Here is a 19,916-nt window from a genome sequence, read left to right as displayed (position 1 = left end):
CATCTGTTTTTATATAGTAGAGTTCCATTTAAGATTTTATTTAAAAGGAATTCTTTCTGCTAAAAAAAAAAATCCATTAGAAGAGATGATCTGAGAAGTCTTTTCCGTATCAAATAGTGTATGGTTCTTAGAGCAAAGCTCTGTTTTACAACAGAAATATAAAGCAATTACCTTGTGTCCTAAGAGTTTATAATATCACACACTATACCCATCATATGTAAGGCAACTGCCAGAATCTGCTTACTAGTTTTAAAATATTTGCTCTTCCCACTTGCTTTTGCACAACACCTGCAATTTAACCAGGATGTTTTTGGGTGTGCACGCATTTCCCTGTCAACATTACAGTTTTGGGCAAATGCCAACCTGTAAGAGATTTTCATCTTGAGACTGTTTCCCTTCTTGCAACATTGGTTGTACTTTTGCCCAAAACATCAACCTACTGAAGGAACATCCCCTTTTACTCACTCCCATCCATTTTGGACTCAAATGATAAACGTTTAGTATTGATACTTACATCTGAATTTAACTTTTTCTGTCCTTTTCCTTAGCAACTCCCCTAAAACAATCCTCACCTACTTCATAGGTCATTTTTTTTAATGTGTTCTTAATACCTTAAGTTACTCTCTATTTTTTTATAATCAATATTTTTTGAAGTGTAGTTGATTTACAATATTGTGTTAATTTCTGCTGTACAGCAAAGTGGTTCAGTTTTACATTATACATTCTTTTCTAATATTCTTTTCCATTATGGTTTATCATAGGATATTGAATATAGTTCTTTCTGCTATCATAGGATATTGAATATAGTTCTTTCTGCTACACAGTAGGACCTTGTTTATCCATTCTATATATAAAAGCTTCCCTGATGGCGCGGTGGTTGAGAGTCTGCCTGCCGATGCAGGGGACACGGGTTCGTGCCCCGGTCCGGGAAGATCCCACATGCCGCGGAGCAGCTGGGCCCGTGAGCCATGGCCGCTGAGCCTGCGCGTCCGGAGCCTGTGCTCTGCAATGGGAGAGGCCACAACAGTGAGAGGCCCGCGTACCGCAAAAAAAAAAAAAAAAAAAAAAAAAAAGCTTACATCTGCTAACCCCAACCTCCCATTCCATCCCTCCCCCAACCCCTTCCCCCTTGGCAGCCACCAGTCTGTTCTTTATATCTGTGAGTCTGTTTCTGTTTCATAAATAGGTTCATTTGTGTCGTATTTTAGAGTCCACGTGTAAGCGATATCATATGATTTGTCTTTCTCTTTCTGACTTACTTCACTTAGTACAATAATCTCTAGTTGCAAGTTACTCCCTATTTTTAATTTTTACTTTTGTTTTTTTTCTGGAGGAAAGATTTTCATAACATTTGGGACTTCCAAAATATCTGCTCCATCATCCTGAGAGAACTCAGTCTCTAATTCTACACAGGAGGAGAAAAGTCATTCTGTCATTTCTACCCATTGTGGTATTTTAGGATGCTAACTTCCTTTGTACCAACAAAGAGCTTTGTCCTTGCTTACAAAGTGTCCATTACTTCTTAACAGAGATCAAACCCTGGAGCCCATTTCCTAGGGAGATGAAATGCTAGGGGAGATAATTCTGATGACCAAACAATGACTCAATGTATTAAAAAGACAAACCTAAGCTAAAACAATGTTGTGGAAGATAGGCATGGTTTCCTGAAAGAAGTTTACGGACAAGAAAACTTTATTTATCTAGATCTAAGTCTGTATTCTGTTAGACAGATGTTTTTTCCATTGCTACTGCATTTTTAATATCAGAGCAAACTACAATTGCTCAAATTGCTCAAAGATGTTAAATATTTATACTTTCTCAGAAGTCCTAAGAGGAAAATGCAGCTAATAGAAACAATCTGCTAGAGTGGTCCATAGGCCTGGTTTGGACTATGGCGGATGATATTATTAAATCTGGTGAGTTATTTAGACTTGGATGTTTCAAGGAATGGAAATATTTGATGGCTAAGTTCTGTCACACTCAAGAATTCTCTGTATAGTATTAAGGATAAAACACTGTGCATATTTTTAGAAAAAATGATCCTGTGTCTGTTCACCTGGTACCCTCAGGTTCATTGCATAGATGAGCGCAAATTAGAAGCAAGTTTACCTTTAAATGTGTAAACTATAATAGTGCATGGGATAACAAGTCCTAAGGCAAGGATAAAAAATCAAAGCTCTTTCCTGTGGCCTCCAACACCCTTCCGCACACTTGTGACCTTTTCTCCCTCGCTCATTCCACACAGGCCACTCTGGACTTCTTGTTCTTCAACATACCTGGCTTTGTGCCTGCTTAGAGACTCTCTACCGACCATTCCTTCTTTGGAAATGGTTTTCCCCAGTTCTTCATAAGACTTCACCACAACAGCAGGGACTTTTTAAAGTGGGGAGTTGGGAGCGGGAATCCCAGGACTCAGGGAATTGATGTATGTAAATGACTAGAATTTAATTAAGTGCTCAGTCACTAGAGATCCTTATCGTTTGGGTTGTCGTTGCTACCCTCCTGTTCTCAGCTCAGGGATTACTTCCCCCACACAGACAGGTTTCCTCTGGACGTTGAATGTACCGTTTCTCCTTCCTCTCTTCTCCAAATGATCACTCTCTGTCACATCACCCTTTTATTTTCCTCCATGCACATGAGGGTTGCCTAATGAGTAGCATTTTACAGAAAAGCTAAACTCGGAATGGATGGCTTTGTTTTTAATAGACAGAAAAGCTTTCTCTAGTTTCTACAGGTAGAAAATATATTAAACCTGTCACAGTGATAGGAATGAAAAGTCAGCACTTATTTTAAAATAAGTGGAATGGGGCTTCCCTGGTGGCGCAGTGGTTGAGAGTCCGCCTGTCGATGCAAGGGACGCGGGTTCATGCCCCGGTCTGGGAAGATCCCACATGCCGCGGAGCGGCTGGGCCCGTGAGCCATGGCCGCTGAGCCTGCGCGTCCGGAGCCTGTGCTCCGCAACGGGAGAGGCCACAACAGTGAGAGGCCCGCGTACCGCAAAAAAAAAAAAAAAAAAAAAAAAAAAATGGAATGACAGTGTAAGTGGTATTAGAGCACCGTGGTTTGTTGTTTATGGGAAAAGGGGCCAGTGTAAGGAAATCACCTATAACGTGCTCTTCTCTGGGCACGTCAAGGCGGTACTGTCCCCTGGAGGTAGTGACTAAGAAGGTACTAGGAAGAGTCTTAATTCTTAATTTCAAATCTAAGATACTTACATTGAGCAATGTATGCTAAATGTGTGTGGGAAGGATGTATGGAGAAGAAAGGAGTCTTGGGAGTGACAGTCCGGTCTCCTCTCAGAGGCCATTATTCTCCTCCATCCTGCCTTAAATTTATAAAATTACTACTTTATGAAAGTCATCACCAAAAAACACGCTAGTGGAAAACATAAGTCTGTTTGAGAATATGTTAGTTAAACTCTTGCACAATAGATGTAGTGAATCATTAAACATAATGTTTATCCCTTTGGAAAATTGTCCTTCTTGGAGACAAACCAGGAGAACAATGTGCCTTGGTGCCCCTATGAGAACAGTCCTTAGGTGGCATTGCTGATCGCTCTGACCACTCCACCCCCAGCATGGACACCCTGATATTCTGATATGCGTTCTTCCCTTCCCTCTCTCAGGTCATCCTTTTACTGTTTCTTTCTCATCTTCAGACCAAATGAGAGAGAAAAGAAAACATCACCAGTATAAGGCGGAATCGGGTCAGGATATTTTGGAAGAATCTATTCTTTCTTCCTCTTCTCACACTTTAATCTTCGATCTAAAATCACTCTGTCGGAGAGGTCAAGAGTCCAGATGTCTTGATTTCCCTGACAGTGATGTTTCCACCAAACACTTGCCCGGTGGCTCTTCACCATAACACAGCTCCAGTCACCTAAGGCAGCCCAACATTCTCATTGCACAATCATCTGTTTTACAAACCAGAAAGCTGAAGCCAAGAAACAGTGAACAACTCCTCAGGTTTATTTCAAATCAGTAAAGAAGATGATATCGAAAGTCATTGCTCATACCTTTCTTGACTCATGGATAAAGTGAGAAACGAGTTGCCTCATTTCATGCTTTGAAATAACCAAGTATTTATTCTCAAGTTTGCTCTTATAAGTATATATTCTCAAGAGCAACCTGACTCTTGTGTAATCATTTGGAGTAGGAGAAAGGGAAAGTCCTGTGAGGGCGGGTGGGAGAGGGAAGGGTGGAGTGGGTGGGAGGCTAAACCCTGGAAGGATGCTTCATGGGCTATGAAGAAACAGTGGGTCCTTGGGCCAACTGGTCTGACTCAGCCCCAGGAAACAGATCATTATCATCAACTTTGTCTTTTAAAGGAAAGATTGGAGCCACAAATGAACATGCAAGTACTTGTTGGACAAGTGGACTAGATCTTCATGTTTATGTATAGGCATATGATTTATTGAGCACTTATCATGTGTAATACGTATACTAGGAGCTTTGAATATATTATCTCATTTAGTTCTTATAACAACCCTAGAATGAAGGTATCATTATGTTTAAGACTAATGCAAATAAGGCTTGGAGAAATTATCTTGCCCAAAATCGCATAGTTATAACATGGAGAAGTCAAGCTGCTAATCCAGATCTTCCTGATTCTAAAAGCTTAAACAAAGGTATTTAAGACTCCCTTAGGAAAACAAAACAAAAAAAATCTCTGTTTTCACAGTGAAAAGTTGTATGCCTGTATATACACCTGACTTTGACACTGCATGCTCCTCGGGAACATAGATTTTGTTTGTTTTCATATCTATGTCTTCAAAGCAGCCTAGCCCAAATCCTGCCATACATTAGGTGCTCAGTAAATGTCTTTTATTTCTATATAAATGCTCACATTAGCAAGGAGCTAACTGTGATTAATAATAGCAACAGGAGGGCCTCCCTGGTGGCGCAGTGGTTAAGAGTCCGCCTGCCGATGCAGGGGATACGGGTTCGTGCCCCGGTCTGGGAGGATCCCATATGCCGCGGAGCGGCTGGGCCCGTGAGCCACGGCCGCTGGGCCTGTGCATCCGGAGCCTGTGCTCCGCAATGGGAGAGGCCACAACAGTGAGAGGCCCGCATACCGCAAAAAGAAAAAAAAAATAATAATAATAATAGCAACAGGAAGGCTTCCCTGGTGGCGCAGTGGTTGAGAGTCCGCCTGCCGATGCAGGGGACACGGGTTCGTGCCCCGGTCTGGGAAGATCCCACATGCCGCGGAGCGGCTGGGCCCGTGAGCCATGGCCGTTGAGCCTGCGCGTCCGGAGCCTGTGCTCCGCAACGGGAGAGGCCACAACAGTGAGAGGCCCGCGTACCACAAAAAAAAAAAAGCAGCAGGAGCTGATAGATAAGTGAAAGCGGTAAGATCCCCTGCCCCCTCCCTCACTTAAGCATTTCCAAAGAGTGGTGGGCACAGGAAGCTGTAAGAGGCTACTGTGAGAGTGGTCCAAAATGAGGAACAGTCCAAGAAAGATTCCGTCAAAGAGCCACAGGTTCAGCACGCCCTGTCCTACTTTCACCATTAACCATGTGGCGTAGAAGGTGGAGCGCATGGGTTGTACTATCATGGGCATCGTTTCAGAGAGGTGCTTTTGGCCCCTGAGGTGGCAGCAGTTCTCATATCTTCCCTGGAAACACCTTGTGTGTGTACTTTCATAAGTTCTATCCCAGCCCCCTCCTCCCATCCGCACCATCACCATGTTCTTCCAAAGGCAACCAGCATCCCTAATTCATGTGAGCGGCAGTGAATTCAGAGACTTAGAAACAAATGCATTGAATGGTCTCCATCTCTCTTCATTAAAACTGTCTACTACAATAAATGAGAGCCACCATAAGTTATTCTATAGTTCTTTATAAGCTGTCCTCATGAAGACAATTAAATTACAGAAATTAAATGACACATATGATCTGGTTTTTTTTCCCCCTCTATGAACAGACTTTGGGAGCGGAAATCACTACCTATAACATGTTCTTTTCAAACTTTCTCTCAAAATGATAGTATTTCCAATTAAGTAGTGAAAGATTCTTTATTGAGAACTTGCTGTGTACCAAACTCTGCTTAATGATATTGGGAATTCAAAGGAGTATAAGAAAAAAAGTCACCTGCCACTGAGTTGAAAACCTAGATGTAGGAAAAAGAAGCATCATCTATCAAGGTAAGCAACAAAACAGGCTGCATGTGCAAACTTCAGATAAGTGACGTACCAAAATCTGGGAGGTGGAAAGCACCAGGGAAAACTGAGGAATCAAATAAGACCAGTACCCAATACAGAGAGTAAACCAACATTGGAGAAAGGACGGTCAAGGGAGCTAAATTCTAACTTTCAACAGTAGTACTTCGAGACAATATCTACATTTTTTAAATCAGAAAAGAGATACCTCGCTAGCTAGCTAAATAGATAAATAAGGAAAGAGGAGCACCAGAAATACTTATAGTTGGGCCTCCCTGGTGGCGCAGTGGTTGAGAGTCCGCCTGTCGATGCAGGGGATACGGGTTCGTGCCCCGGTCTGGGAGGATCCCATATGCCGCGGAGCGGCTGGGCCCGTGAGCCATGGCCGCTGGGCCTGCGCATCCGGAGCCTGTGCTCCGCAACGGGAGAGGCCACAACAGTGAGAGGCCCGCATACCGCAAAAAAAGAAAAAAAAAAAAAAAAAAAGAAATACTTATAGTTGAATCTGGTGGTCCCTGGAGTTTTCCATGAGGGGCAAAGCAGGAACAAACTTGTAGTATGGTTTGCATGATTAACGTATGTTCACGTATTATAAACTAATTAAGTTTAATGTAGACTGAGTGAAAATCTTATATGCAAAGAAAAAGAGCAATGGCCTCTCAGCAGAGATGTCAGCCTCCAGAAGAGCCAAATTTGTAGAGATTGAGGGTGTGGCTGGAAGTGATTGGAGATAAGTCTGGGGATGTAGGTCGAAGGTAATTATAAGCCACGCTAAAGACTCTGAAATAGATCCTGCAGGACTTGAAGAGTCAGTGAAGAGTTAGCAGGAAAGAAATATGAAACCTGCATTTTAGAAAGAGCATAATGGCTGTACTGCAAAGGATACATTAAATGAAGAAAGTCCTAGAGGCAGAGAGTCCCTTTAAGAAGCTGATGGAATAGTCATGTGGAAAGATAAAGGTCTGAATTAAGTATAGTGGAAACGGGGAGAAGATATATCCATCCGTTGTGCAGGATCTGTAGACCAATTGGGACCCACCTCCCTTATGAGCCATAATAGGAGAGGAACAGAATGAAGCCAGTTGCTCCACATAGAAATCAAACATATGGCATTACTCTTGGGAATGTCATCCTAACTCCCCTTTCTACATAATCTACTGTGAAACTCTCCAAGAGAGGTTGCTATTACCGCAACAAATCTATCGTGCAGTCTACCCACTGCAGTCACAGTTACTTCTTGAATATTTTAAGTGAACATTTATGATGAATGCAATCACACATTTCTAAATTACTAAGTGGGAGTAAGTTCCTGTGAAAAGTGACCTCAAAGGAAGGAGTAGTTTTAAATGCTAACTCCTCCTCATGCGCCATTTCTTCTCTATAAAAAACTCTTGCTCTAAGCCGTACTGAGAGTGCTGTTTATGGCCTAATCATCTCTGTCTGTACATCAGCATCTCCTCCTCCTCTGCTCTCAGCAGTTACAGCTTCTTCTCCTTTCATTCCGTCGGTCATGCTGCCACGTGCCACGTGCCATGCTTCTACAACCCCCATTAACTTGTATTATTCACTAATCAAGACTCTTCAGGCTTTTTCCCTCCCTGTGAAATAAATACATGCATGCTGTGCAGTGTACTTTCCACATCTTATCCCCACTAATTATCTCAACAATTTAGAAAGTTGAATCATTGTCCCTGTTATGTAGATAAAAAGAGCAAAGGGGAAAAAGCAATTTCTCAGTCAAAATTGAATAGCTTTCCACTTTTCCCCCCCTACTTTTATTTAGGTTGTTATCAAAGGGCCTTTAAAAACTGCACCCTCCAAATCTGTCTTCCATTCGTCTCGCTGGAAATGTGGTTCTTAAGTGGAGGGGTTTATGAACTGCGCTGGAACCCCTCCTGGTATCCATGGGTAGGCTACATGTATGTAAACCCCTAAAAATGTATATAAAATTTTGCATTTTTATATGGTCATTTTTGGGGAGGGGAATTCAAAGTATTTATCAAATTTTTAAAAGTATCCATACCTTTGAAAAAAGGAAGAACACTACTTTGCAGGAAGACCCAGCTCTAGGAGATTGGACTACTTTCTCCCCACTCTGCTCGTTCTCTGCTTCTTTTCTGCCTTGGATATTTCCACTCATACAAAGTTAACTTTCTCCCAATACCAGGCTCCAATCTCTCTTCCTCTATGTAGTTTTTGTAGATCACTGAAAGCCAGATTGTCCTCTGAACTGTTAGCACTCGTGTCCTATATAACAAATTTAGTAATTAATAATACACCACCCTGTGGCATTGCTTGGATTTTTTTATATCTGGTTATTAGGTAACTCTATTTTATGGTTACTTGCTTCATCATTTACATTTTAAGAATCTCTAGCATCTTAGACTTCCTCATAGTCTCCATAGCATCTTGCCCAGAGCTCCACCCAGCATAAATGTTCAATAAATATGTGTTGCTATGGTTTGAAGCTAGTATCTTACTTTTCATAAAAGTGCAAACATTACTCAGGTTCTTATTAAATGTCTATAATGCACCAGGACCTATCATGGAGGTGGGCAGATGGAAGTACTCCCCATCCAAGGCAGTGAGAGAACCATTTGCCCAGGGCTCTATACTCACAGTGGGCTTCACCATGAATGGAGGGTGGAGGTCATGAGAGAGGGGTCATGCCCTATCAGATGTTTAAGAGGTACAAAAGACAGAACTTAGTCACCCATTGGTTGAGGACAGGAAGGGAAGAAGAACTAAGGATGCAAGAAACAGAGAGAAACCGATTGCCCCTCAAAAGGACCAATCACATGGCAGAGATGAAGCCAATCAGTCTTCCCTTTATTACACAGAGAAAAATCTAAAAATCTGCATTGGCTTATGATCACTCAACAAATATCTATGTGAGGTTTATTGTGAGACACAGGGACACACTGAGGGGACTGCAATTTTTTTTTTTTTTTTTTTTTTTTTTTTTTTGCAGTACACGGGCCTCTCACTGTTGTGGCCTCTCCCATTGTGGAGCACAGGCTCCGGATGCGCAGGCTCAGCGGCCATGGCTCACGGGCCCAGCCGCTCCGCGGCATATGGGATCCTCCCGGACCGGGGCACGAACCCGTGTCCCCTGCATTGGCAGGCAGACTCTCAACCACTGCGCCACCAGGGAGGCCCTGCAATTTTTAAATATACCTCAGTTTTAACATACTAGTGAACAAAGGGACTTCTGAGAGCTTCGTTTCTATCTCTGTGAGGGCCAAGGGCCACATCAACTTACTAGGTACATCTCACACGAGCAGCTGTGATGAAGAATACTGTGCTCCTTACCATCAAGATACTTCAAATATAGTTGGTGAAAAAAAGATACACAAATATGGACCAAGAAGACAGCAGATACCAGAATGCTAAATGAAAATATACAGACACTAAGTGAATTTGCTATTCCTTAATTATTAAAATTCTGAGTTTTTTAATGGTGTCATGAAAATTTTATTGCCCCCCAAAACCCCAAAATATTTATTGGGTAATACTATGACACATTCTCTCCCAGATTATATCTGAGAAAAATTCATCAGAAGCATTTTTCACTATTGGTTAGCACCCCTGGCATCAAAATGGCTCTAAGAGGAAAAACAAAGTCAAATCAGCAAAGACTGTAACACAGGCTATCAGTATTCAAGTTCACAGAGGATGACAATATTCAGAAAGCTAATTTAATTATATTTCAGGTTACTTGAACTTTTAGAAAGTCTCCTGTAGCCAAGTTTTCATTGTCTGAGATCCAGGAACATATAATTAAACAGACTAATTTCATTGGAAATGAGTATTTCAAATGGCATTATATAAATAAGTTTTAAATTTATTATTCTTTATTAAAGTAACTTTTTCAGAAAAAAAAAACTTTAATATTCCAAGTAGACTTTTATCAATAGTTTTCCTTTGGATAAAAACGTCCTTTAAGGGCTTCTCTGGTGGCACAGTGGCTGGGAGTCTGCCTGCCGATGTAGGGGACACGGGTTCGTGCCCCGGTCTGGGAGGATCCCACATGCCACGGAGCGGCTGGGCCCATGGGCCATGGCCGCTGAGCCTGCACGTCCGGAGCCTGTGCTCCACAACGGGAGAGGCCAGAACAGTGAGAGAGCCGCATACCGCAAAAAAAAAAAATCCTTTAATTATTTTGAAAAAAGATCATTTTAAAAGTTAATAAATGCTCAGTATAAAAACTGTAAATATGGCCAAAAAGCATAGAGTATAGAGTAAAATGCATCCCTCTCTCCAGCCCCATCCCATGATTGCAGCTTAAAAACAACTCCATAAAAGTAGCCAAGGCTATATTATATTCTTAGATGTATTACCTATACAAATATAAACACAGATATGTCTCTTATTTTTTCCTACTTGAATGGAGTCTTAGTGTATATATGCTTTTGTAAGTTTATTTTTCCCTTTAATAATATTTCCTGATCATCACTCCATATTAGTAGACTGAGAGCTGCCTCACTCCTTTGAATGGCTGCATGATATTCCCTTGTTTAAAGTGCCATGATTATTTAACTAGTCCTTTATTAAGGGACATTTAATCTATTTTTAATTTTCTCTATTACAGTAACAAAGCAATGGCAGTGCTATATAAATGTGCATTTTTACATATGTATATTTTAAGGTAAATTTCTAGAAGTGAGTTCACTGCCTTTAAATGCATTTTAAATTTTGATAGATTATTGCAAAATTGCCCTTCAGAATTATTGTGCCAATTTACCGTCCCACCAATAATAATGTATGAGGGCCGTGTATAATAACAATTCCACCAAAAATATATGAAAGTCCCCTACTAATACCTTGCTGAAACACAAATCCGATAATGTAGCTCAAAAAATCTTCAAAGGTTACTCAGCTTCTATAAAATAGAGTTCTAAATCTTTAGGATAAGGTTCATGGCCCTCTCCAGTTTCACCCCAGCCTAATTTTTGAAAACTATTATCTCCTTCCACTTAGTTGAGATGAAATTGAAGAGGGTCATGAATCTTATGCTTGGAAGTCTATTCCCTAGGGGAAATAATGAACTTTTTCTATAGCCAAACCATTCCAAGAAAGCATCATACTTTCTTGTCTCAGGGCTTTGTTTGTGCTACTTCATTTTCCTATGACTCATTCATTCATTCATTCATTCATGGCTGCCGAGCTCTCCATGGTCTGTGTCTAGGTACCTCTCCAAACTCATTCTTCTTCCTCTCTGTTCTATGGCACGTCATGCATGCTTCCATCTCGTGACCTTCGGACTTGCCAAGTTTTCTGCTTAGAACTTTCTTCCCTAGAGAATGATGTAACTCACTCACTTCATTCACACCTCTTCTCAAATGTTTGCTCCTCAAAGGGACCTTCCTGATCAACCCATCCAAGATAGCACCCCCGTCCCTCTCTAACCTCGTACTCTGATTTATTTTTCTGCATGGCACTTGCCATGACTGGAAATTTTGTCTATCTTCTGCCTTCATTCTTATAGTTCATATATATTATTATAGTTCATATATATTCATATATATTAACTATTTTAATGTTATAATCTCTTACTATGAAAACAAATCCAATGAAATGTGTCATGAGGACATAGACTTTTTGATTTGGTTCACTGCTCTTTCTCAATGCCTAGAATGACGCCTGGCATATAGTAAGCATTTAATAAAAGCTAAATAAGTAACTCAGCAAATATATTGAGCTTTGTATTGTCCCAAGCATTCTCCTAGGATAGGAAAAAGATAAATAAGATTGATTGTGGTTAAGGCGAGTATGTAAAAATTACTGTGTAGTGTGACGCCTGTCCTAGCAGAGGCAAACTAGAGGTGGATTCTTAGAGGACAGAGGAAGGTAGGTAATCTCTGTGGCTAGAAATCAGGGATTGCTTCAAAGATTACCCCTTACTCCTTCTTCATGATGACTCAAATGTCAGCCCCTCTGGGAAATCACTTTATTCTGATTCCCCAAGCTCATCAGACCACCTCCTAAGCCCTCTCTTGACATTACTTCCCATGTCCCATCCAAACCATATTTATCACTTCTTTATATTCTTATATTTTTTGTTCATAGAACTGATGGAACATTTCACACATATAGGTATCTCTTGCTATCTGAATTCTCACCACCCATATGTTTGCCCAGATGAACGGCAAACATTTTTTTACACAAAGTTTACTGTATATATTACAAATCTACTTTATTAAATATGCCTGACACACTAGTGAAAATGTTAAAAGTACACAGTATTGTAAGCAAGAGGACGTGTCTTACCTGGCTGTCCACCTTCCCTTTGTTTAAACCTGTTATAATCATCTTCCCCACATTTTAAGGGAAAATGTTTTCTTAGAAAGTGGAAAAGGCTGTAGAGAAATGAGATGAATCTAAGAGCTCAAGAACAGCCATATATCTGAAGGAAGATAGAAATGTGAATACGTATATCAAAACAAAATCTTGGCCATGCATGTGTCACCATCACCACATAAGAATTTTTCTAAGTATTGTTGGCTTTAGAAAGTTTCATCATGTTACCCAAGCACTACACATTATCTTTTGACGCCTAGAGATTTCTTGGTGTAATAGATTAATAGTTTTGGGGGGCTTCCCTGGTGGCGCAGTGGTTGAGAGTCTGCCTGCTAATGCAGGGGACACGGGTTCGAGCCCTGGTCTGGGAGGATCCCACATGCCGCGGAGCGACTGGGCCCGTGAGCCACAACTACTGAGCCTGCGCGTCTGGAGCCTGTGCTCCGCAACAAGAGAGGCCGCGATAGTGAGAGGCCGGTGCACCGCGATGAAGAGTGGCCCCCGCTTGCCACAACTAGAGAAAGCCCTCGCACAGAAACTAAGACCCAACACAGCAAAAATAAATAAATTAATTAATTTAAAAAAAAATAGTTTTGGTGTGTTACCTTTGAACAGCATGTTAAAATAGAAGGCACTGAATATCCTCAAGGACTAGAAAAGAATTAAGGAAGAAGGGAATTGATTCAGTGAAGGAATGGAATTTACAAGTCCACTATAGGCCAAAAGATTTAAGTGTATGTAACACTGCATAATTTGATGATCATAGGTGAAACAATTTCCACTTATAGTGAGGTTGCAATTAAATGGTTTATTTTACAGATAAATTTCAATGGTAAACAGGAATAAAGATGCAAATGTAGAGAATGGACTTGAGGACATGGGGAGGGAGAAGGGTAAACTGGGATGAAGTGAGAGAGTGGCATGGACATATATACACTACCAAATGTAAAATAGATAGCTAGTGGGAAGCAACTGCATGGCACAGGGAGATCAGCTTGGTGCTTTGTGACCCCCTAGAGGGGTGAGATAGGGAGGGTGGGAGGGAGACGCCAGAGGGAGGAGATATGGGGATATATGTACATGTATAGCTGATTCACTTTGTTATAAAGCAGAAACTAACACACCATTGTAAAGCAATTATACTCCAATAACTATTAAAAAATGCAAAAAAAAAATTTTCAATGGTAATAAAAGTGTCACATTTATTTCAAAAGAAGAGGAAAAATTTCAAGGATATTCAAATACATTCAAAGATAGGATTTTAGATGGATATTGTGAAGACATTAAACTAATACCTTTGAAAACCACAAGGCCCTTAGAGAAATGGTGAAGAGTGAATTACATTATATACAAATCATAAAGAATGATAAAGAAAATATTTAATTACTTGAGATGGAGCTATTAAAGTCAATCAAAGTATACAAAAGAAGTATACAAAGAAGAAAAATCTTGCAAACAAGATTATATTGATAGTAGACCAAGTTCTTAGACATTCTTTTTGTGCTGTGATTACAGTACTAATATCTTAGTGGTTTTTTTGCCTTCCATAGCATGTCACTTTTATAACCTGTGGATCAATGTACCATCTCAGCATGCAGTATCTTGTGCAGAGGTCTGATGCAGGTAACACAACTTTGATGGAGAATTTATGAGAGATATTTGGTATCTTCACTGGCCTGGATTATTAGAAAACAAAGTTGAGGGCCTCCCTGGTGGCGCAAGTGGTTGGGAGTCCGCCTGCCGATGCAGGGGATACGGGTTCGTGCCCCGGTCTGGGGGGATCCCATGTGCCGCGGAGCGGCTGGGCCCGTGAGCCGTGGCCGCTGAGCCTGCGCGTCCGGAGCCTGCGCGTCCGGAGCCTGTGCTCCGCAACGGGGGAGGCCACAACAGTGAGAGGCCCGCATACCGCAAAAAAAAAAAAAAAAAAAAAAGAAAACAAAGTTGAGGCACAGATTAAGTGCTAATATTTTTTTTGTTTGTTTTTGTTTGTTTGTTTTTGCAGTACGCAGGCCTCTCACTGTTGTGGCCTCTCCCATTGTGGAGCACAGGCTCCCAATGCGCAAGCTCAGTGGCCATGGCTCACGGGCCCAGCCGCTCCACGGCATGTGGGATCTTCCCGGACTGGGGCACGAACCCGTGTCCCCTGCATCGGCAGGCGGACTCCCAACCACTGCACCCCCAGGGAAGCCCAAGTGCTAATATTTTTAATGGATATGCAATACCAGGGCAGCATGAGTCAGGGAAAAGGGAAGTGAGACAGTGAACATCTAAAGGAACACAGGTAAAGAATTACCATGCTAGCCACTGGTGTAAACTGTGTTACAAGAAGACACATGCAGTTGCTAGGCAGGATCCTTTAGGACACATTATGTAACATGATATGACGAGACTTTAGGCTCTACAAAGAAAACTTGTCTGGGAGTCGTCCACTGGAAAGAGGAAGGGAGCTAAAATTTATTTTTCTAGGTCCTTCCCATCCCTTGTCTTCCAGTGGGCTCTGAGTTTCATCACCTGTCCTAATCATATGTCTTATATCTTTATCCAGTGTTAACTTTTTATTAAGACATGTGATTGGTTGACATCAAGCAGAAGAATGATGTAGCCCATGAGTGGCAGGAAGTGCCGAGAGAAACTGAGGAGGCACGTGAGATGTGTCCTACACAATATCAAAAAGACTCAGATTCATCAGGCAGGGTGGAAGATAAGAATCAGAATAAGAAGGAGTGAACAGGCCTGCCCTGGTGGCACAGTGGTTGAGAGTCTGCCTGCCGATGCAGGGGACGCAGATTCGTGCCCCGGTCTGGGAAGATCCCACATGCCGCAGAGCGGCTGGTCCCGTGAGCCATGGCCACTGAGCCTGCAAGTCCGGAGCCTGTGCTCCGCAACAGGAGAAGCCACAACAGTGAGAGGCCTGCGTACCGCAAAAAAAAAAAAAAAAGGATCCGTCTGCCAATGCAGGGAACACGGGTTCAACCCCGGTCCAGGAAGATCCCACATGCCGCGGAGCAACTAAGCCCATGGACCACAACTACTGAGACTGTGACTCCTTCCTCCTTAAGACACTGTCACTAAACTGTGAATTCGTTGAATCCAGGATTAGGGTACATTTATTTTTGTGTTTTCAGTACCTGCCACACACTAAGCCCTCAGTAAGTATTTGTTGAGTACAGGAGAAATAGGTATGAGGGCTATTAAGAACTAAAGTACTAGTCACTAAAGGATTTTGAAGAGCTTTCTGATTTCCTTCCCATCACATCTAAAGTCACTGTAGAAAACTTATTTTAAGGCTGTCTGTAATTTTTCAAGAAGATATTACAGAGAAAAGTTTTCCTTTTCTTGGGCTTTTCAAATTTATTTTCTATCTGACAGTTTTCTAAGTAAAAGTTACTGCTCTTTATGGAAGTTTTATTTAGAAGTGGCAATTTCTATATCCTTTGAGAGAGAATGATCTGTTTTGCACTCCATAGGAACAGAATAAAATCAAATTTAAATGCAGACTAAGGGACTTCCCTGATGGCACGGTGGTTAAGAATCCGTCTTGGGCTTCCCTGATGGCGCAGTGGTTGAGAGTCCGCCTGCCGATGCAGGGGACACAGGTTCGTGCCCCGGCCTGGGAAGATCCCACATGCCGCGGAGTGGCTGAGACTGTGAGCCATGGCCACTGAGCCTGTGCGTCCGGAGCCTGTGCTCCGCAGCAGGAGAGGCCACAACAGTGAGAGGCCTGCGTACCGCAGGAAAAAAAAAAAAAAAAAGAATCTGTCTGCCAATGCAGGGAACATGGGTTCAACCCCTGATCCAGGAAGATCCCACATGCCGCAGAGCCACTAAGCCCATGGACCACAACTACTGAGCCTGCACTCTAGAGCCCATGCTCCACAACAAGAAAAGCCAGTGCAATGAGAAGCCCGTGCGCAGCAACGAAGACCCAACACCACCAAAAATAAATAAATAATTTTTTTTTAAATGCAGGCTAGATCTTGGAATTAAATAAAAATTTTCAGATTCAGTCTTTTACCTTTGCAATTTACTCATAGAAAAAAAATGTTCTTATACTCAAAAGTTTATATTATCAATTTTCATCATTATTATTTATTTTTAACAAAATAGACCTTTTATTCTTTTCCTATTTACTACCCTTTGGTGCATCTGGCTTCCCACTTGTTAAGAAAATGGGCAGAAGATGCTATTGAACTATCATATGTTTCCCAAACATAGGCCTTAATTTCAATTGTACCCATGCAAGGACAAAAATAAAGCCTTAGTAAATGTGAAACATCTGATCATCATAGCTTTGAGATTGGCCAGATCACAATCAACTGGAACTTCCTTCTACCTAATTTTAATTCCATTTGAGAATTTACCCATGATAATTTGGCCCAGGTCTCTTCACAAAGTAACATTATCTTTGAGTTTACAATTTCGTTAACCTCTTGTGATTAGAAAAGGGAGTATTTCAAAACTCCCACTTGATTACTCTGAGCTGTGACGGTTTCCTTTGCATGGGTTAAGCTTGTCTTACATTTAACATGGCAAATTCAGTGTGACCAAAGCAACCTGATGCAAAGTCTTCACAGAAAAAATACCATGAAGGAGTTTTATTGAAATCATACTCTGCATCAGACTGGCAGAATTGTAATTTTTAAAATCAAAACTACTAAATAACTGAGAAACAGTTTTGACCAAATTCAAATCAAAGAATGAATGAATGAAGAATCATTTAAAAACCTACAAGATGCTGACTTTACCTGATTGAATAAACATTAATAGCTTACTTCCTTAAAATCACAGAATGAAAAATATTAAAATTAAATCTGGTAATAACTTTCAAAATCTGAGCTAGAGCTCAGAGTAATGAAATGGGAAGTTTGAAATATGTTTTCTAATCACAAGAGGTGAACAAAATTGCAAACTCTAAGATAATGTGACTTTGTGAAGAGACCTACATCAAACTATCATGAAATTAAAATCAGGTAGAAGCTTGAGTATCATTTTGCTAAGTCCTCATGCATTGTAGTATATCTAAAAGTTATCATATGTGATTTTAAATGTGATGTTTGTTTGATCATTAGAAGCAGAAGAAACATTTAAAACACGAAGTTCAGTAACTGGGGGGGATGTTTAGAACTCTTTTCTTTCACAGGTTTAGGCAAAGCTAGAATATAATTTTCTAGTTCTACCTTAAATACTTTCTGAAAATAACAATGATAAATAAAATAATTTTTTGAGGGCTTCCCTGGTGGCGCAGTGGTTGAGAGTCTGCCTACTGATGCAGGGGACGCGGGTTCGTGCCCCGGTCCGGGAGGATCCCACATGCCGCGGAGCAGCTGGGCCCGTGAGCCATGGCCGCTGAGCCTGCACGTCTGGAGCCTGTGCTCTGCAACGGGAGAGGCCACAGCAGTGAGAGGCCCGCGTACCGCAAAAAAAAAAAATAATAATAATAATAATAATTTTTTGAAGTTTTAGAATATAATATTTAGAGATTCTGTAAACTTCAATTAAAGTCCATACTTAAGCTATTATGAAAAAAATCTTTTTGACTTTTCCACAATTAAATACCTACTCAGTGCAATTCTTATAGCCCTAAGACCATAAGCTCCAAGAAGACAGGGCCATGTCTATTTTGTTTCTGGCTCTATCCCCAACAAAAGAGTGTAATGCTGGCTCATTTAATATACTTAACCAGTATTTGTTGAATGGATGAATACCGTAATTGTGTACATGTACTACTACAAACAGATCCCATTAATGTACTAATAATGGCTCCCATTTGTTCAGTCATTCAAAACAAACTTAACACATATTTGTCGAGGGCTTCTATGTACCAGTGTCTGTTCTAGGCACTAGGGATACAGCTATGAACAAAGCAGACAAAAAGAAATCCTTGTCCCATGGTGCTTACCTTCTAGCAGGAGGAGACAACCGATCCATGCTATAACTAAGTAACATACATAGCGGGTTAGTTCGTGGTACGTATTTAGTAGAAAACTAAACAGGGAAGGCAGACAAAGGGTATCAGGTGGCAGGGAGAGCTTTCTGGAACGTTTAAGGCACAGCAAGGGGAGGCCAGGGAGGCTGCAGCGGATAGAATCAAAGGGGGGTGGGGAGGTAAAACATGCCTCCCATTAGGAAGCGTTTACTCTGCGTGAGATGGGGAGCCCTTGGCAAGTGCTGACCGGAGACGTGAAACCATCCAACTGACAAGACAACAGGATCAACCTGGCTGCTGTGTTGAGGACAGACTGCTGCAGAGCTGGCGCAGAAGCCAGGTGAACCGGGAGGAGGCTGTGCCAACCGTCTGGCGAGGTGACGATGCTTCAATGTATTGTGCATCACGTGCCAGGTGGTGTGAGAACTGCTTTAGGGGTTTAACACTTACATATTCTATTACCTAATCCCCACAAGCTTCTGAGGTGGATTATTATAGTGCCATTTGTTGGATCAGGAAACTGAGGCTAACAATGTTTGACTTGCCCAAAATCACCCAGCGAGCAGGTGGCAGACGTAGGATTCAAACACAAGTCTGTCTGTTAATGACCCCACTGCAGTGCCACCCTAAGTTTTCATACATATTTGTCAAATGCTTAGTAATAATTAGCATCAGTATATCCAGAGATGATGAGAATACCCACTTTAGGGGTGAGGTGATATGAATAATAAGAAACCGACCCATCCTTCCACCTCTGTCCTCAGTTTCCCTGTGCTGGCAACCCCCTACACCAGCCAAACCAACGGACTTATTATCTCCCACATATTTCTTGAACTTTCCCAATCTTAAAAATTTAGAATTTGAAGAAAACTTAGCCAACCTGACACTCAAAACAGAAGCCCTGTCTACAGCAAGACTGATAATTAGGTCTGGTCTCTGAATATCTCTAGGTGACAGATAAGATGTTCATTGCTGGCTGTACCTGTTCACGTGCTCATGTCAGACAGCACCTGGGGAATCCCAGAGGTTCTTGCAATCGATCTTGCAAAGAGTCGGCCACATTAAAAGTTTGGTTAGGGCTTCCCTGGTGGCGCAGTGGTTGAGAGTCCGCCTGCCGATGCAGGGGACACGGGTTCGTGCCCCGGTCTGGGAGGATCCCACGTGCCGTGGAGCGGCTGGGCCCGTGAGCCATGGCCGCTGAGCCTGTGTGTCCGGAGCCTGTGCTCCACATCAGGAGAGGCCACAACAGTGAGAGGCCCGCGTACCGCAAAAAAAAAAAAAAAAAAAAAGTTTGGTTATAGGGCAATAGCATTCATATTATAGAACATTTTTCATCAGCCAGGCCTCTTATTATAAAAACAAACAAAACAAAGCAAAACCACGTGGCACTAAAGAAAACTAGGGGTTCCTGGTGGCTCAGTGGTTAAGAATCCGCCTGCCAATGTAGGAGACACGGGTTCAAGCCCCGGTCCGGGCAGATCCCACATGCCGCGGAGTGACTAGGCCCATGCGCCACAACTACTGAAGCCC

This window comes from Mesoplodon densirostris, chromosome 11 (genome assembly GCF_025265405.1).
Source record: "Mesoplodon densirostris isolate mMesDen1 chromosome 11, mMesDen1 primary haplotype, whole genome shotgun sequence".
Lineage (NCBI taxonomy): Eukaryota > Metazoa > Chordata > Mammalia > Artiodactyla > Ziphiidae > Mesoplodon > Mesoplodon densirostris.
This window is presented reverse-complemented; position numbering follows the sequence as displayed.